General features: G+C 45.5%; 1 long non-coding RNA gene across 1 annotated transcript in view; it reads left to right on the top strand.

Annotated features, from left to right (window-relative positions):
* LOC137349310 (uncharacterized) overlaps positions 1 to 12,213 on the top strand; it is a 31,800-nt gene extending 19,587 nt beyond the window's left edge. Inside the window, exon 3 of the long non-coding RNA XR_010969319.1 lies at positions 10,644 to 12,213. This is a non-coding gene — a long non-coding RNA (uncharacterized lncRNA). The remainder of the gene's footprint in view (positions 1 to 10,643) is intronic.
* The last annotated feature ends 2,263 nt before the right edge of the window (positions 12,214 to 14,476 follow it).

Raw genomic sequence — 14,476 nt, 5'->3', positions numbered from 1 at the left:
TGTGGCATCTTTTCGAATGCCTTCTGGAAATCCAAGCACAGTATGTCAATGGGTTCCCCTTTATCCACAGTGTATGTTACTCCTTCAAAGAACTCCAATAAATTGGTTAAACATGATTTCCCTTTCATAAAACCATGCTGACTATTCCCGATTACCTTGAGTTTTCTTTGTGCCCAGCTATAGCCTCCTTAATGATTGATTCTAACACCTTCCCCATGACAGGTCTGTGTATACAAACACCTTTTTAGCCATTCACAGAAGACTGACACACTGAAGTTGTGAAGGAGTATGCAGGTTCACCCACTTTCCTGGTTGAAGTTCATTTCCACCGAGGTGTAAGAAAATAAAAAATAAGAATGACTTAAAAACAGCTTTGTGGTTGTCCGGCGTTAAAAAAACACAAAATGGAAAGGGAGAAGCCAATGGTGGATTTCCGAGACCCCAATGTCGGAAATCTGCCATTTAGCAGAAACTTCGCATCCCAAGTTACTTGTGAACTCGCTGGTGTTTCAGCAGGGTGGATAACTGAGTGAATCCCTTCCCACACGTGGAGTGGGTGAACAGTCTCTCCCCAGTGTGAACCCGCTGGTTTGTCAGCAGGGTGGATAACTGAGTGAATCCCTTCCCACACATGGAACAGGTGAACGGTCTCTCCCCACTATGACTGCGTCGATGAGTTTCCAACCGGCTGGGCAATTTAATACCTTCCACGGTCACCACATTTCCACAGTTTCGCAAGTGTCCTTGCGTCTCTCCCGGTTGGATGATCAGTTGAAGCCTCGTCTACACACGAGACACCTCAATGATTTTTGCCTGCTGTGAATGGTGTGATGTTTTTCAGGCTGTGTAACTGGTTCTTTCCACAGTCAGTCACTGGAACACTCTCACTCGGGTGTGTGTGTCTCGCTGCCTTTCCAATCTCACTGATGTTTGAAATCTTTTCCCACAGAACAGACAAACATTTCTCCTTCCACATTCAAAGGCTGATGATATTCAAGTCCTGATAAATTGTGTGACTCTGAGATCTTGACATGACTTTTGGTTTTGCATTCCTATCTGCAAATCCTCCCATTCCAACACTGTAAAAGGAGTTTACAAAAACCATCATTGACATTCAAGATAGAAATTCACAACATTCTCCCCTCCTGCTTCCTGACCCAGGATGGCTGTGCGTGCACCCTGCTGCACATTCCCCTCCAATCTACTTCCCTTCACAATCTCACATTGGAAACTGTTGGACCCGACTGGGCTCAAAAGTACTCGGGGTTAAACCCAGCAGTTTCTCCTCCATTTTAAGTCCAGATCAAACAATGCAACAAAAAAGACCTGCACAGAATTTCAGGGACAGACTTCCACATCCAACACTGACCCAGATACAAATGCCTCTTATTTGTCCATCTATGATTCTTGACTCAGTTTTCTGAGCAACACCTGCATTAAAACAAAAGCAAAATACTGCAGATGCTGGAAATCTGAAATAAAAACAAAAAGTGCCGTAAATACTCAGCAGGTGTGGCAGCATCTGTGGAGAGAGAAGCAGAGTTAACATTTCAGGTTTGTAACCTTTCATCCAAGTCTGTGTCTTCGAACCATAGAAAAACTATGGCACAGCAGAAGGCCTTTCAGCCTGTCGTGTCCTTGCCGGCCGAAAAATCTAGCCGCCCATCTACCCACTTTCCAGCACCTGGTCCATAACTTTGCCAGTTTCAGCACTTCAGGTGCATGTCCGGGTTCCTTTTAAAAGAATAAAAGAATTCCAGACACCCACCACCGTCTGGGTGAAAAAATGTTTTCCTCATGTTCCCTCTAATCCTTCTACCAATCACCTTAAATCTGTGTCCCCCGGTAATTGACCTCTCTGCTCAGGTAAAACAGATCCTTCCTGTCCACCCTATCTAGGCTCCTCATAATTTTGTACACCTCAATTAAGTCACCCCTCAGCCTCCTCTGTTCTAAGGAAAACAACCCGAGCCTATCCAATCTTCCTCAAAGCTGCAACTTTTGAGCCCTGGCAATATTCTTGTAAATCTCCTCTGTACTCTCTCCAGAGCAATTGTGTCCTTTCTGTAATGTGGCGACCAGAATTGTATACAATACTCCAGCTGTGGCCTAACCAGCATTTTATACAGTTCCAACATTACATCCCTGCTTTTGTATTCCATACCTCGGCCAATAAAGGAAAGTATTCCATATGCTTTCATTGCCACTCTATCTACCTGTCCTCCCACCTTCAGGGACCTGTGGACATGCACTCCAAGGTCTCTCACTTCTCTTCTTTTGGGCCTCCTTATCTCGAGAGACAATGGATACGCACCTGGAGGTGGTCAGTGGTTTGTGAAGCAGCGCCTGGAGTGGCTATAAAGGCCAATTCTGGAGTGACAGGCTCTTCCACAGGTGCTGCAGAGAAATTTGTTTGTTGGGGCTGTTGCACAGTTGGCTCTCCCCTTGCGCCTCTGTCTTTTTTCCTGCCAACTACTAAGTCTCTTCGACTCGCCACAATTTAGCCCTGTCTTTATGGCTGCCCGCCAGCTCTGGCGAATGCTGGCAACTGACTCCCACGACTTGTGATCAATGTCACACGATTTCATGTCGCGTTTGCAGACGTCTTTATAACGGAGACATGGACGGCCGGTGGGTCTGATACCAGTGGCGAGCTCGCTGTACAATGTGTCTTTGGGGATCCTGCCATCTTCCATGCGGCTCACATGGCCAAGCCATCTCAAGGGCCGCTGACTCAGTAGTGTGTATAAGCTGGGGGTGTTGGCCGCTTCAAGGACTTCTGTGTTGGAGATATAGTCCTGCCACCTGATGCCAAGTATTCTCCGAAGGCAGCGAAGATGGAATGAATTGAGACGTCGCTCTTGGCTGGCATACGTTGTCCAGGCCTCGCTGCCGTAGAGCAAGGTACTGAGGACACAGGCCTGATACACTCGGACTTTTGTGTTCCGTGTCAGTGCGCCATTTTCCCACACTCTCTTGGCCAGTCTGGACATAGCAGTGGAAGCCTTACCCATGCGCTTGTTGATTTCTGCATCTAGAGACAGGTTACTGGTGATAGTTGAGCCTAGGTAGGTGAACTCTTGAACCACTTCCAGAGCGTGGTCGCCAATATTGATGGATGGAGCATTTCTGACATCCTGCCCCATGATGTTCGTTTTCTTGAGGCTGATGGTTAGGCCAAATTCATTGCAGGCAGACGCAAACCTGTTGATGAGACTCTGCAGGCATTCTTCAGTGTGAGATGTTAAAGCAGCATCGTCAGCAAAGAGGAGTTCTCTGATGAGGACTTTCCGTACTTTGGACTTCGCTCTTAGACGGGCAAGGTTGAACAACCTGCCCCCTGATCTTGTGTGGAGGAAAATTCCTTCTTCAGAGGATTTGAACGCATGTGAAAGCAGCAGGAAGAAGAAAATCCCAAAAAGTGTGGGTGCGAGAACACAGCCCTGTTTCACACCACTCAGGATAGGAAAGGGCTCTGATGAGGAGCCACCATGTTGAATTGTGCCTTTCATATTGTCATGGAATGAGGTGATGATACTTAGTAGCTTTGGTGGACATCCGATCTTTTCTAGTAGTCTGAAGAGACACTCTATCTACCTGTCCTCCCACCTTCAGGGACCTGTGGACATGCACTCCAAGGTCTCTCACTTCTACCCCTCTCAATATCCCCCTGTTTATTGTGTATTCCCTCGCTTTATTTGCCCTCCCCAAATGCATTACCTCACAGTTATCTGGATTGAATTCCATTTGCTCTTTTTCACAAACAGGCCTGGAAGTTTCTCTAATAACTCGGAATGGGAGAAGGAGGAAGAATGAGGAGAGGCAATATCGTCCAACACTCACAGCAACCTACAATCCACCGACATTATAGGTGGACTGATTAGCAAGTTTGCAGACGACACTAAGATTGGTGGAGTAGCAGATAGTGAAGGGGACTGTCAGAGAATATAGCAGAATATAGATAGATTGGAGAGTTGGGCAGAGAAATGGCAGATGGAGTTCAATCAGGGCAAATGCGAGGTGATGCATTTTGGAAGATCCAATTTAAGAGTGAACTATACAGTAAATGGAAAAGTCCTGGGGAAAATTGATGTCCAGAGAGATTTGGTTGTTCAGGTCCACTGTTCCCTGAAGGTGGCAACGCAGGTAAATAGAGTGGTCAAGAAGGCATACGGCATGCTTTCCTTCATCGGACGGGGTATTGAGGACAAGAGTTGGCAGGTCATGTTACAGTTGTATCGGACTTTGGTTCGGCCACATTTGGAATACTGCGTACAGTTCTGGTCGCCACATTATCAAAAGGATGTGGATGCTTTGGAGAGGGTGCAGAGGAGGTTCACCAGGATGTTGCCTGGAATGGAGGGCGCTAGCTATGAAGAGAGGTTGAGTAGATTAGGATTATTTTCATTAGAAAGACGGAGGTTGAGGGGGGACCTGATTGAGGTGCACAAAATCATAAGAGGTATAGACGGGGTGGATAGCAAGAGGCTTTTTCCCAGAGTGGGGGATTCAATTACGAGAGGACATGAGTTCAAAGTGAAAGGGGAAAAGTTTAGGGGGGTTATGCGTGGAAAGTTCTTTACGCAGAGGGTTGTGGGTGCCTGGAACGCGTTGCCAGCGGAGGTGGTAGATGCGGGCACGATGGCGTCATTTAAGATGTATCTAGACAGATACATGAATGGGCAGGAAGAAAAGAGATACAGACCCTTAGAAAATAGGCGACATGTTTAGATAGAGGATCTGGATCGGCGCAGGCTTGGAGGGCCGAAGGGCCTGTTCCTGTGCTGTAATTTTCTTTGTTCTTTGTATTACCGGGATAGGGAGACAGAGTTTAGAAACACTCAGCAACACGACTCCAGTAAAACATCCCAGGAGGAAAAGGGGGAGCAGTGTGTGTACCTGCCCTGATATCCCCCTCCCCAGGCCTGTCAGTCAAACCCCCCACTCCTCCCAGTCCACAGCTCAGCCTATCAGCTTGCAGCTTCCTGCACCTTGAGCCAGCCCTGCCCAGGTGTGGCCCAGTCCAAGGTGAGTCTTTGTGGAACCAGGGAGTGGGGGACCTCCTGCCCTGTGCTGTGTCCCAAATGGTTCCTGCCTCCCTCCCCTCCCCCAGGCCCCTTTATAACTGAGCTCAGTTTCCTTTAAAGTTTTGTCCTTTGATGTTACACTTTATTAATCTTTAATTCCTCCAAAAGAGCTGGAAATCTGCAGCGGTCAGATTCAGACTTTCCAAAAAAGCCCCGCCTCTCACTTGAGTAAATCTCCCGCTTCGTCCTCCAGTCCCGCCCCCACTCTTCCTATTGGTCGGAAGCTGCCGTCAATCAGGCGGGCATTGTGAGCTGCCAGGTAAGAGGTGCAGAGGGAGCGGCTCCCGGGTTCAGTCCGGCCGGAAAGCGCAGTGTGAGTGGCAAACTCCAGGAGGATCAGCTGTAAATAGAGAGGAAATGGAAACTGGTCAGGGAGCGTCTGTAAATGGAGGAGAACTGGAGACTGGTCAGGGAGCGTCTGTAAATGGAGGAGAACTGGAGACTGGTCAGGGAGCGTCTGTAAATGGAGGAGAAATGGAGACTGGTCAGGGAGCGTTTGTAAATGGAGGAGAACTGGAGACTGGTCAGGGAGCGTCTGTAAATGGAGGAGAACTGGAGACTGGTCAGGGAGCGTCTGTAAATGGAGGAGAACTGGAGACTGGTCAGGGAGCGTCTGTAAATGGAGGAGGACTGGAGAGGGTGTGTCTGTAAATGGAATAGAAATGGGGACTGGTTAGGGAGCGTCTGTAAATAGAGAAGAAATGGGGACTAGTCACGGAGCAAGTGTAAATGGAGGAGAAATGAGGACTCGTTAACAAGGGTCGGTATATAAAGGAGCAATGGTGACTGGTCAGAGAACGTCACAGTGGCGCAGTGGTTAGCACCGCAGCCTCACAGCTCCAGCGACCCGGGTTCAATTCTGGGTACTGCCTGTGTGGAGTTTGCAAGTTCTCCCTGTGTCTGCGTGGGTTTCCTCCGGGTGCTCCGGTTTCCTCCCACATGCCAAAGACTTGCAGGTTGATAGGTAAATTGGCCATTATAAATTGCCCCTAGTATAGGTAGGTGGTAGGGAAATATAGGGACAGGTGGGGATGTGGTAGGAATATGGGATTAGTGTAAGTGGGTGGTTGATGGTCGGCACAGACTTGGTGGGCCGTAGGGCCTGTTACAGTGCTGCATCTCTAAACTAAACTAAACGTCTGTAAGTGCAGGATTGTTTTTCTTTTAAAACAAGCCTTGCATTTCTCTAATATAAAAGCAAAATACTGCGGATGCTGGAAATCTGAAACAAAAACAAGAAATGCTGGATTCACTCAGCAGGTCTGGCAGCATCTGTGGAAAGAGAAGCAGAGTTAACGTTTCGGGTCAGTGACCCTTCTTCGGAACTGCATTTCTCTTGTGCACTTCATGACCACAGATCGTCCCAAAGTGCTTTAAAGCCAAACAAGTAATTTTCAAGAGTAATCATTGTAATGTTGGAATCACAGCACAATATGCACACAGCAAGACCCCATAAACAGCATTGTGATAATGACCAAATAATCTCTCTGATGTTTAATGTGATGCTAAATATTAGCCAGGACACCGGGAATATCCCTCTGTTCTTTGAAATAGTGCCATGGGATCTTTTACATCTACCTGAGAGAGAGGCCAGGCCTCAGTTTAATGTCCTGTCTGAAAGACGGCACCTCCGACAGTGCAGCAGTCCCTCAGTCCTGTATTGCAGTGCCTGCCTCGATTTTTGTGCTCAAGTCCTTGAGTGTGTCTTGAACCCACATCCTTCTGACTCAGAACCCAGAGTGTCTTCAACTGAGCCCTGACTGAGAAATGGGGTCTGGTCAGAGAGTATCGATAGAGAAAGGAGAAATGGGACTGGTTAGAGAGAGTCTGTAAATGAAGGAGAAATGGAGTCAGGTTGGGGCATGGGGAGTGAGAGACTGACAGTGAGAGCCAGACAGAATGAATTTCAAAACTTGAGATTGGCATATTTCTACTGAGTGAGGTTACAGAAACATAGAAAAATAGGAGCAGGTGTAGGCCATTCGGCCCTTCGAACCTGCTCCACCATTCAATACGATCATGGCTGATCATCCAAACTCAGTAACCTGTTCCCACTTTCTCCCCGTATCCGTTTAGCCCTAAGAACTAAATCTAACTCTTTCTTGAATATATTTAATGATTTGGCCTCAACTGCTTTCCGTGGTAGAGAATTCCACAGGTTCACCACTCTCTGGGTGAAGAAATCCCTCCTCATCTCAGTCCTAAATGGCTTACCTCTTATCCTTAGACTGTGACCCCTGGTCCTGGACTCCCCCACCATCGGGAACATCCTTCCTGCATCTAGTCTATCCGGTCCTGTTAGAATTTTGGAGGTTTATATGAGATCCCATCTCATTCTTCTAAACTCGAGCGAATACAAGACTAATCGACCCAATTTCCCTTTAAAGGTCAGTCCTGCCATCCCAGGATTCAGTCTGGTAAACCTTCGCTGCACTCCCTCCATAGCAAGAACATCCTTCCTCACATAAGGAGACCAAAACTGCACACAATATTCCAGATGTGGTCTCACCAAGGCCTTATATAATTGCAGCAAGACATCCTTGCTCCTGTACTCGAATCCTCTCGCTATGGAGGCCAACATACCATTTGCCTTCTTAACTGTCTGCTGCACCTGCATGCTTCCTTTCAGCAACTGTTGCACAAAGACACCCAGGTCTCACTGCACCTCCCACTTTTCCAATCTAGCACTGTTCAGACAATAATCTGCCGTTCTGTTTTTGCCACCAAAGTGGATAACCTCACATTTATCCACATTATACTGCATCTTCCATGGATTTGCCCACTCACTCAACCTGTCCAAATCACACTGGAGCTTCTCTACATCCTCCTCACAGCTCACACTCCCATCCAACTTTGCGTCATCTGCAAACTAGGATATATTACATTTAATTCCCTCATCTATATCATTAATATACATTGTGAATAGCTGGGGCGTAGCACTGATCCCTGCGGTACCCCACTAGTCACTGCCTGCCACTTGGAAAAAGACCCGTTTATTCCTTGTTTTTTTTTAACTCTTTGTTTCCTCTCTGCCAACCAGTTCTCTATCCACGTCAGTACCTTACCCCCCAATCCCATATGCTTTAATTTTGCACGCTAATCTCTTATGTGGGACCTTATCGAAAGCCTTCTGAACGTTCAAATACACCACATCCACTAGTTCTCCCTTATCTATTCTACTAGTTACATCCTCAAAAAATTCCAGTAGATTTGTCAGGAATGGTTTCCCTTTTATAAATCCATGTTGACTTTGTCCGATCTTGTCATTGTTTTCCAAGTGCTCTGCTATCACATCTTTTATAATGGACTCTCGCATTTTCCCCACTACTGATGTCAGGCGAACCGGTCTACAATTCCCTGTTTCTCTCTACCTCCTTTTTTAAATAGTGGGGTTACATTAGCTACCCTCTAATTCGTTGGAACGTTCCAGAGTCTATAGAATCTTGAAAAATGACCAGCAATGCATCTACTATTTCGAGGGCCACTTCCTTAAGTACTCTGGGATGTAGATTATCAGGTCCGGGGGATTTATCGGCCTTCAATCCCATCAATTTTCCTAACAACATTTCCCTATTAATACTGATTTCATACAGTTCCTCCTTCTCACTAGACCCTTTGCTCCCCAACATTTCTGAGAGGTAATTTGTGTCCTTCTTTGTGAAGACAGAACCAAAGTATGTATTTAATTGGTCTGCCATTTCTTCCTTCTCCATTATAAATTCCACCGTTTCTGACTGTAAGGGACCCACATTTGATTTCACTAATCTTTTTCTCCACATATCTATACAAGCTTTTCCAGTCAGTTTTTATGTTCTCTGCAAGCTTATGCTCATACACTATTTTCCCCTTCTTAGTCAATTCCTTTGTCCTCCTTTGCTGAATTCTAAACTGCTCCCAATCCTCAGGTTTGCTGCTTGTTCTGGCCATTTTATATTTCTCCTCCTTGGATCTAATACTATCCCTCATTTCTTTTGAAAGCCATGGTTGAGCCACCCTTCCTGTTTTATTTTTGCACCAGACAGGAATGAACAATTGTTGTAATTCATCCATGTGCTCTTTAAATGCTCGCCATTGCCTATCCACTGTCAACCCTTTAAGTAACACTCCCCAATCTATCATAGCCAACTTTCACCTCATACCTTCACAGTTTCTTTTATTTAGATTCAGGACCCTAGTCTCAGAATCAACTCTCTCACTCTCCATTGTAATGAAGAATTCTATCATGTTATGGTCGCTCTTCCCCAAGGGACCCCGCACAACAAGAGTGTTAACTAATCCTTTCTCATTACACAATACCCAGTCTAGGATGGCCTGTTCTCTAGTTGGTTCCTCAACTTATTGGACAAATAACCATCACGTAGGCATTCCAGGAATTCCTCCCAAACTATTATTGCTAATTTGGTTTGCCCAATCTACATGTAGATTAAAATCACCCATAATTACAGTTGCACCCTTATTGCATGCGTCTCTAACTTCCTGTTTAATGACATCCTCTACATCACCACTGTTGTTTGGGGGTCTATATACAACCCCAACGTTTTCTGCCCCTTGGTGTTTCTTAGCTCCACTCATACAGATTCCACATCAGGATTCTCTGAGCTAATATCCTTCCTCACTATTGTATTGATTTCCTCTTTTACTAACAACGCTACTCCACCTCCTTTCCCTTTTTGCCTGTCTTTCCTAAATATTGAATACCCTTGGATGTTCAGTTCCCATCCTTGGTCACCTAGCAACCATGTCTCCGTCATTGCAACTATATCGTATCCATTTACGCAGTTAATTCGCCTACCTTATTGCGAATACTCCGCACATTGAGACAATTATGCCTTTCGGGCTTGTCTTTTTAACATTCTTAGTCATCTTAGTATTATTTCGTACAATGGTCCTCTTTGTTTCTTGCCCTTCATTTCTATGCCTTCCACTTTTGCCTTTTTGTTTCCAGTCTTTCGTTACTATCCTTATTTCTTCCTCCTCAGTCTCCCCACTCAGGTTTCCATCCCCCTGCCATTCTAGTTTAAATCCTCCCCAACAGCATTAGCAAATGCCCCTGCGAGGACATCGGTTCTGGTCCTGCCTAGGTGGAACCCGTCCTGCTTGTACAGGTCCCACCTTCCCCAGAACCGGTCCCAATGTCCCAGGAATCTAAATCCCTCCCTCCTGCACCATTTCTCCAGCCACGCATTCATCTGGTCTATTCTCCTGCGACTATACTCACTAACACATGGCACAGGAAGTAATCCTGAGATTACTGCCTTTGAGGTCCTGCCTTTAAATTCAGCTCCTAACTCCTTAAATTCATCTTGCAGGACCTCATCCCTTTCTACTAACATGTACCACAACCACTGTCTGTTCACCCTCCCCCTTCAAAATGTCCTGCAGCCGCTCCGAGACATCCTTGACCCAAGCTCCAGGGAAGCAACATACCATCCTGGAGTCTCGTTTGCGGCCACAGAAACGCCTGTCTGTTCCCTTTACAATTGAATCTCCTATCACTATGGCTGTCCCAGTCTTTTCCCCCCACTGCTCCCACTCATGTGTTCCTCTATTTTACAGGAACACCGAGACTGATGCCCTGAGGCTCCTCCCACAATCCCAGGGCCTTCTATTCCTGACAGTTATGGAGAACGGGTATTCAGGGTGGTCTAGACAGGACAACAACCTCCCCTTCATAGACACATGATCCTGACTGTGAGGTAATGGTGCGTGCGTCTGGGAGAACGATGGGTGGACACAGTGTATGTTGTCATTTTAATGAGAATCCTACCCTCAAGAAATAAACTACACCCAAGAGTGAAATTAGGACATTCAATTAAACATGAAATTTAATTTGGAGCAAATCAGATCTGGGATTGTCTTTCTCACACATGGATGTTGAGATGGTCCATGTTTATCGGGGCTGGTGGAACTGGACAGGGCCTGACCCAGCAGTGACAGGACAGGACAGACCCACTGGGAGGTGAGAGAAAGCTGAATTAAACACAAATGTATAATTTTCATTATTTCATTTTACAATGAGACTCGGTGGATATTTCCTGTCGAGTTACCGTTCAGCTGAAGGGAGGATAAGTTTTCACATCACCAATCACATCAATGTTCACTATATCGAACAGTCCTGGTAAACTTTCCTGCAAGTTCCTTTAACAGGACACTGATTAACTTTACATTAAGAAATGTAAATGTACAAGGAGTTTACAGTATAATTTAGGTGGGGGTGGGGAGGGTCTGTGATTACTAATCCATTTGAAAAGGGGTCCTTCAAGCAAAAAACTGTGTGAATCACTGCTGTTGATTTCATGTGACTGTATGTACTCACTGTAATTCTCTGTAACTCTATGTACTCACTGTAATTCTCTGTAACTCTATGTACTCACTGTAATTCTCTGTAACCCTATGTTACTCTCTATGACTCCTGACGTAGCTGGAAAAGATTCCGCTATTATCACCACAATGGTGAACCATCTTCTTTTCCAAAGATCTCTCAGCTTCTCTAATGGCTGCTTTTGTCTCCCTCGGTTGTGGGTGATATTTGTTCCTATTCTCCTGGAAACTAAATTCATCTTGTTCCAAACTGGGTTCAATGTAAGACAGTTTGGGGAGTCAGGCCTCATTCACCGCTAGACCTACACCGGCAGGTAAAACCCCAGACAGTTTCTTATTAAGGATTCCTCTGGTTCCTCACCATGTATCTGTCAGGATTCTGTTACAATCAGGTGAGAAAGATGTCCAGGGGTCCCTCTCAACCTTCACCTGGTCTTACCTCAACAGGGTTTCATTTTTAAAAACACCGTGGTTTTAGCTCCTCCTTGGTGAAACATTTCTTCACCGCTTTCCAATTATAAGGCAAAGAAACCAGCAGAAACAGGTTTTCTTAGATTGAAAGAAAGGTTGAAATTTATTAAACTTAAACTCCAATTTTGTTAATGCCTACGGATACATGATGCGACCACGCTTGCATGCGTATGTGATACACACATGCAGATAGAGACAGAAAAGAGCAGAAGAAAAATAAAGTGGAAATGTTTGAGACAATCTCTGAAGAGGGTTTTTGTTATGGTTCTTCGAGCTCACTGTAGAGTCTTTGGTTGTAGGTAGATCTTGATTTTCGTTGGGGCCCTGTATTCTTCTTAAACCTTGTTTGCTCTGGGAGAATTTTCTCTCTTGGGATTCATGTGTCTTCAGTGGATTTGGAGTTCCGTGAGAAAGAGATGGGAGCAGACAGGAGAGGCTGTGGCGAGCCAGCCAGGGGAGGTCTTTTCAGTCCAGGAGCAAACAGACACTCTGAATTCAAACTGTTTGTACAACTCAGAAAAACCCAGGTTGCCAAGCAGGTTAGTCATCTGACTAGCTGGTCTAACCATGTCTGTTTGTGGATTCTCTGGTCTTAGCCAACCCTGGAATGTCTCTTCTTACACACAATACCTGGTGTTCAAAGTCCATTGTGGATTAAATTGGAGCAGGGAAAAACCCCTTTGTATTCCAAGCACTGGCTGTTAGTATGCCAAAAAAAAATTTCCAGCCAAGGGCCTGGTGATTTTTTAAACAAGTCCTTTCTTCACTTCAGCAACAGTTTGAAATTTAATGTCCATTTGGCAAAATTAATATGTCTCATTCTTGGCAGCTGGCGGTTCAGCATGACAATATTGAAACCCAGCTTTCTTACCGTCCACACCTGGAGGCCCCACTCCCTGAGCCTACAACCTTCAGCAGGATTAGTGGTGGAGTTCCACAGTGGGAGTGATCCCAGAGTAACTGTCAGGATCACACACCCCGTGGATGTTCCAGGTTGTGTATTTTTAGTTATCCTGGTGTCTAACACTCACACATCAATAAAACAGGGAATTCCTGGAAACACACTGCAGATCCTTCTTTATCTGGAGATCAAATGTCTGTTGTATAATTGTACCAGCAGTTAACAGGCTCCTGTGAACTCCTCCGTCTGCTATTTTAATGCAGACTTTAACCAATTAATTTTAAACAGGTAGATTTCAAATGAGTTAACACCTGCCTTAAAATGGTAGACTCAGGACTGTCACACAAACACATTAAAGATTTGGAGAATAATTTCTGCAGTTATTTTCAGACTGGAAACTTAAACCTGCTGTTTCACTTTCAGTCAGGAACAGATCTCAGTTTTACACCAATCTCTGATTTAGAACATAGAACATTACAGCGCAGTACAGGCCCTTCGGCCCTCGATGTTGCGCCGACCTGTGAAACCATCTGACCTAAACTATTCCATTTTCATCCATATGTCTATCCAAGACCACTTAAATGCCCTTAAAGTTGGCGAGTCTACTACTGTTGCAGGCAGGGCGTTCCACACCCCTACTACTCTCTGAGTAAAGAAACTACCTCTGACATCTGTCCTCTATCTATCACCCCTCAACTTAAAGCTATGTCCCCTCGTGTTTGCCATCACCACCCGAGGAAAAAGACTCTCACTATCCACCATATCTAACCCTCTGATTATCTTATATGTCTCTATTAAGACAGCACGTTTCCAGCATTCACTGTTGTTCTTCCTGACTCTAAACACAGTTGGAAAGGAGCCTTCTGTTCCGTGCCCAGGAGCTCTGAACCATGGAAGAGAGCGGCTGGGACACATTTCTTACAGGCCTCAGGATTAACCCACACGGGGACTTTTCTGTCAGTGAAGACAGACGAGAAAGACCAAAGTGCCGTTTGTCCCTCTCAGTGTGATCCTGAAGGACTGTGTTCAGGCTGAAGTTCTGTTCCTGCCGTACGATCCTCCCCCCAGATTGTCCTTTCTGAGCTGCAGCCAGGTGATGCTGAACACTCAGGTGGGAAAGACAAAAATCTACAACAGTGTGTTGAAAACAATGTTGATTTGTTTCACGTTTATCCAGAATATTAAACTCCAGCCACATTACAGGGATTAGTCTCATCAGCAAAAACAAACCCCAAATGTTCAACAGTAACATAGAAAAGTTATAACACAGAAGGAGGCCATTCAGCCCATCATGTCTGTGCTGACCATTAAGAGATATCCAGTCGAATCCCACTTTGCAGCTCTTGGTCTGTAGCCTCGTAGGTTACGGCTCCTCAATTTCATATCCAAGTACTTTTTAAATGTGATGAGGATTGCTGCCTCGATCACACTTTCAGACAGTGAGTTCCAGACACCAAACCCCCAACCCTCTGGGTGAAAAGATTTCTCAACTGTCTTCCAGTCCTTCTGCCAATTACTGTAAATCTATGTCCCCTGGTTATTGACCTCTCTGATAATGGAAATATCTCCTTCCTATCCACTCGATCTCAGCTCCTCAATTTTATACACCTCAGCCTCCTCTATTTCAAAGAAAACAACCCTAGCCTAACCAATCTTTCCTCACAGCTAAAATTCTCCAATTCTGACAACATCCGTA

Source organism: Heterodontus francisci, chromosome 34 (genome assembly GCF_036365525.1).
Source record: "Heterodontus francisci isolate sHetFra1 chromosome 34, sHetFra1.hap1, whole genome shotgun sequence".
Lineage (NCBI taxonomy): Eukaryota > Metazoa > Chordata > Chondrichthyes > Heterodontiformes > Heterodontidae > Heterodontus > Heterodontus francisci.
This window is presented reverse-complemented; position numbering and strand designations above follow the sequence as displayed.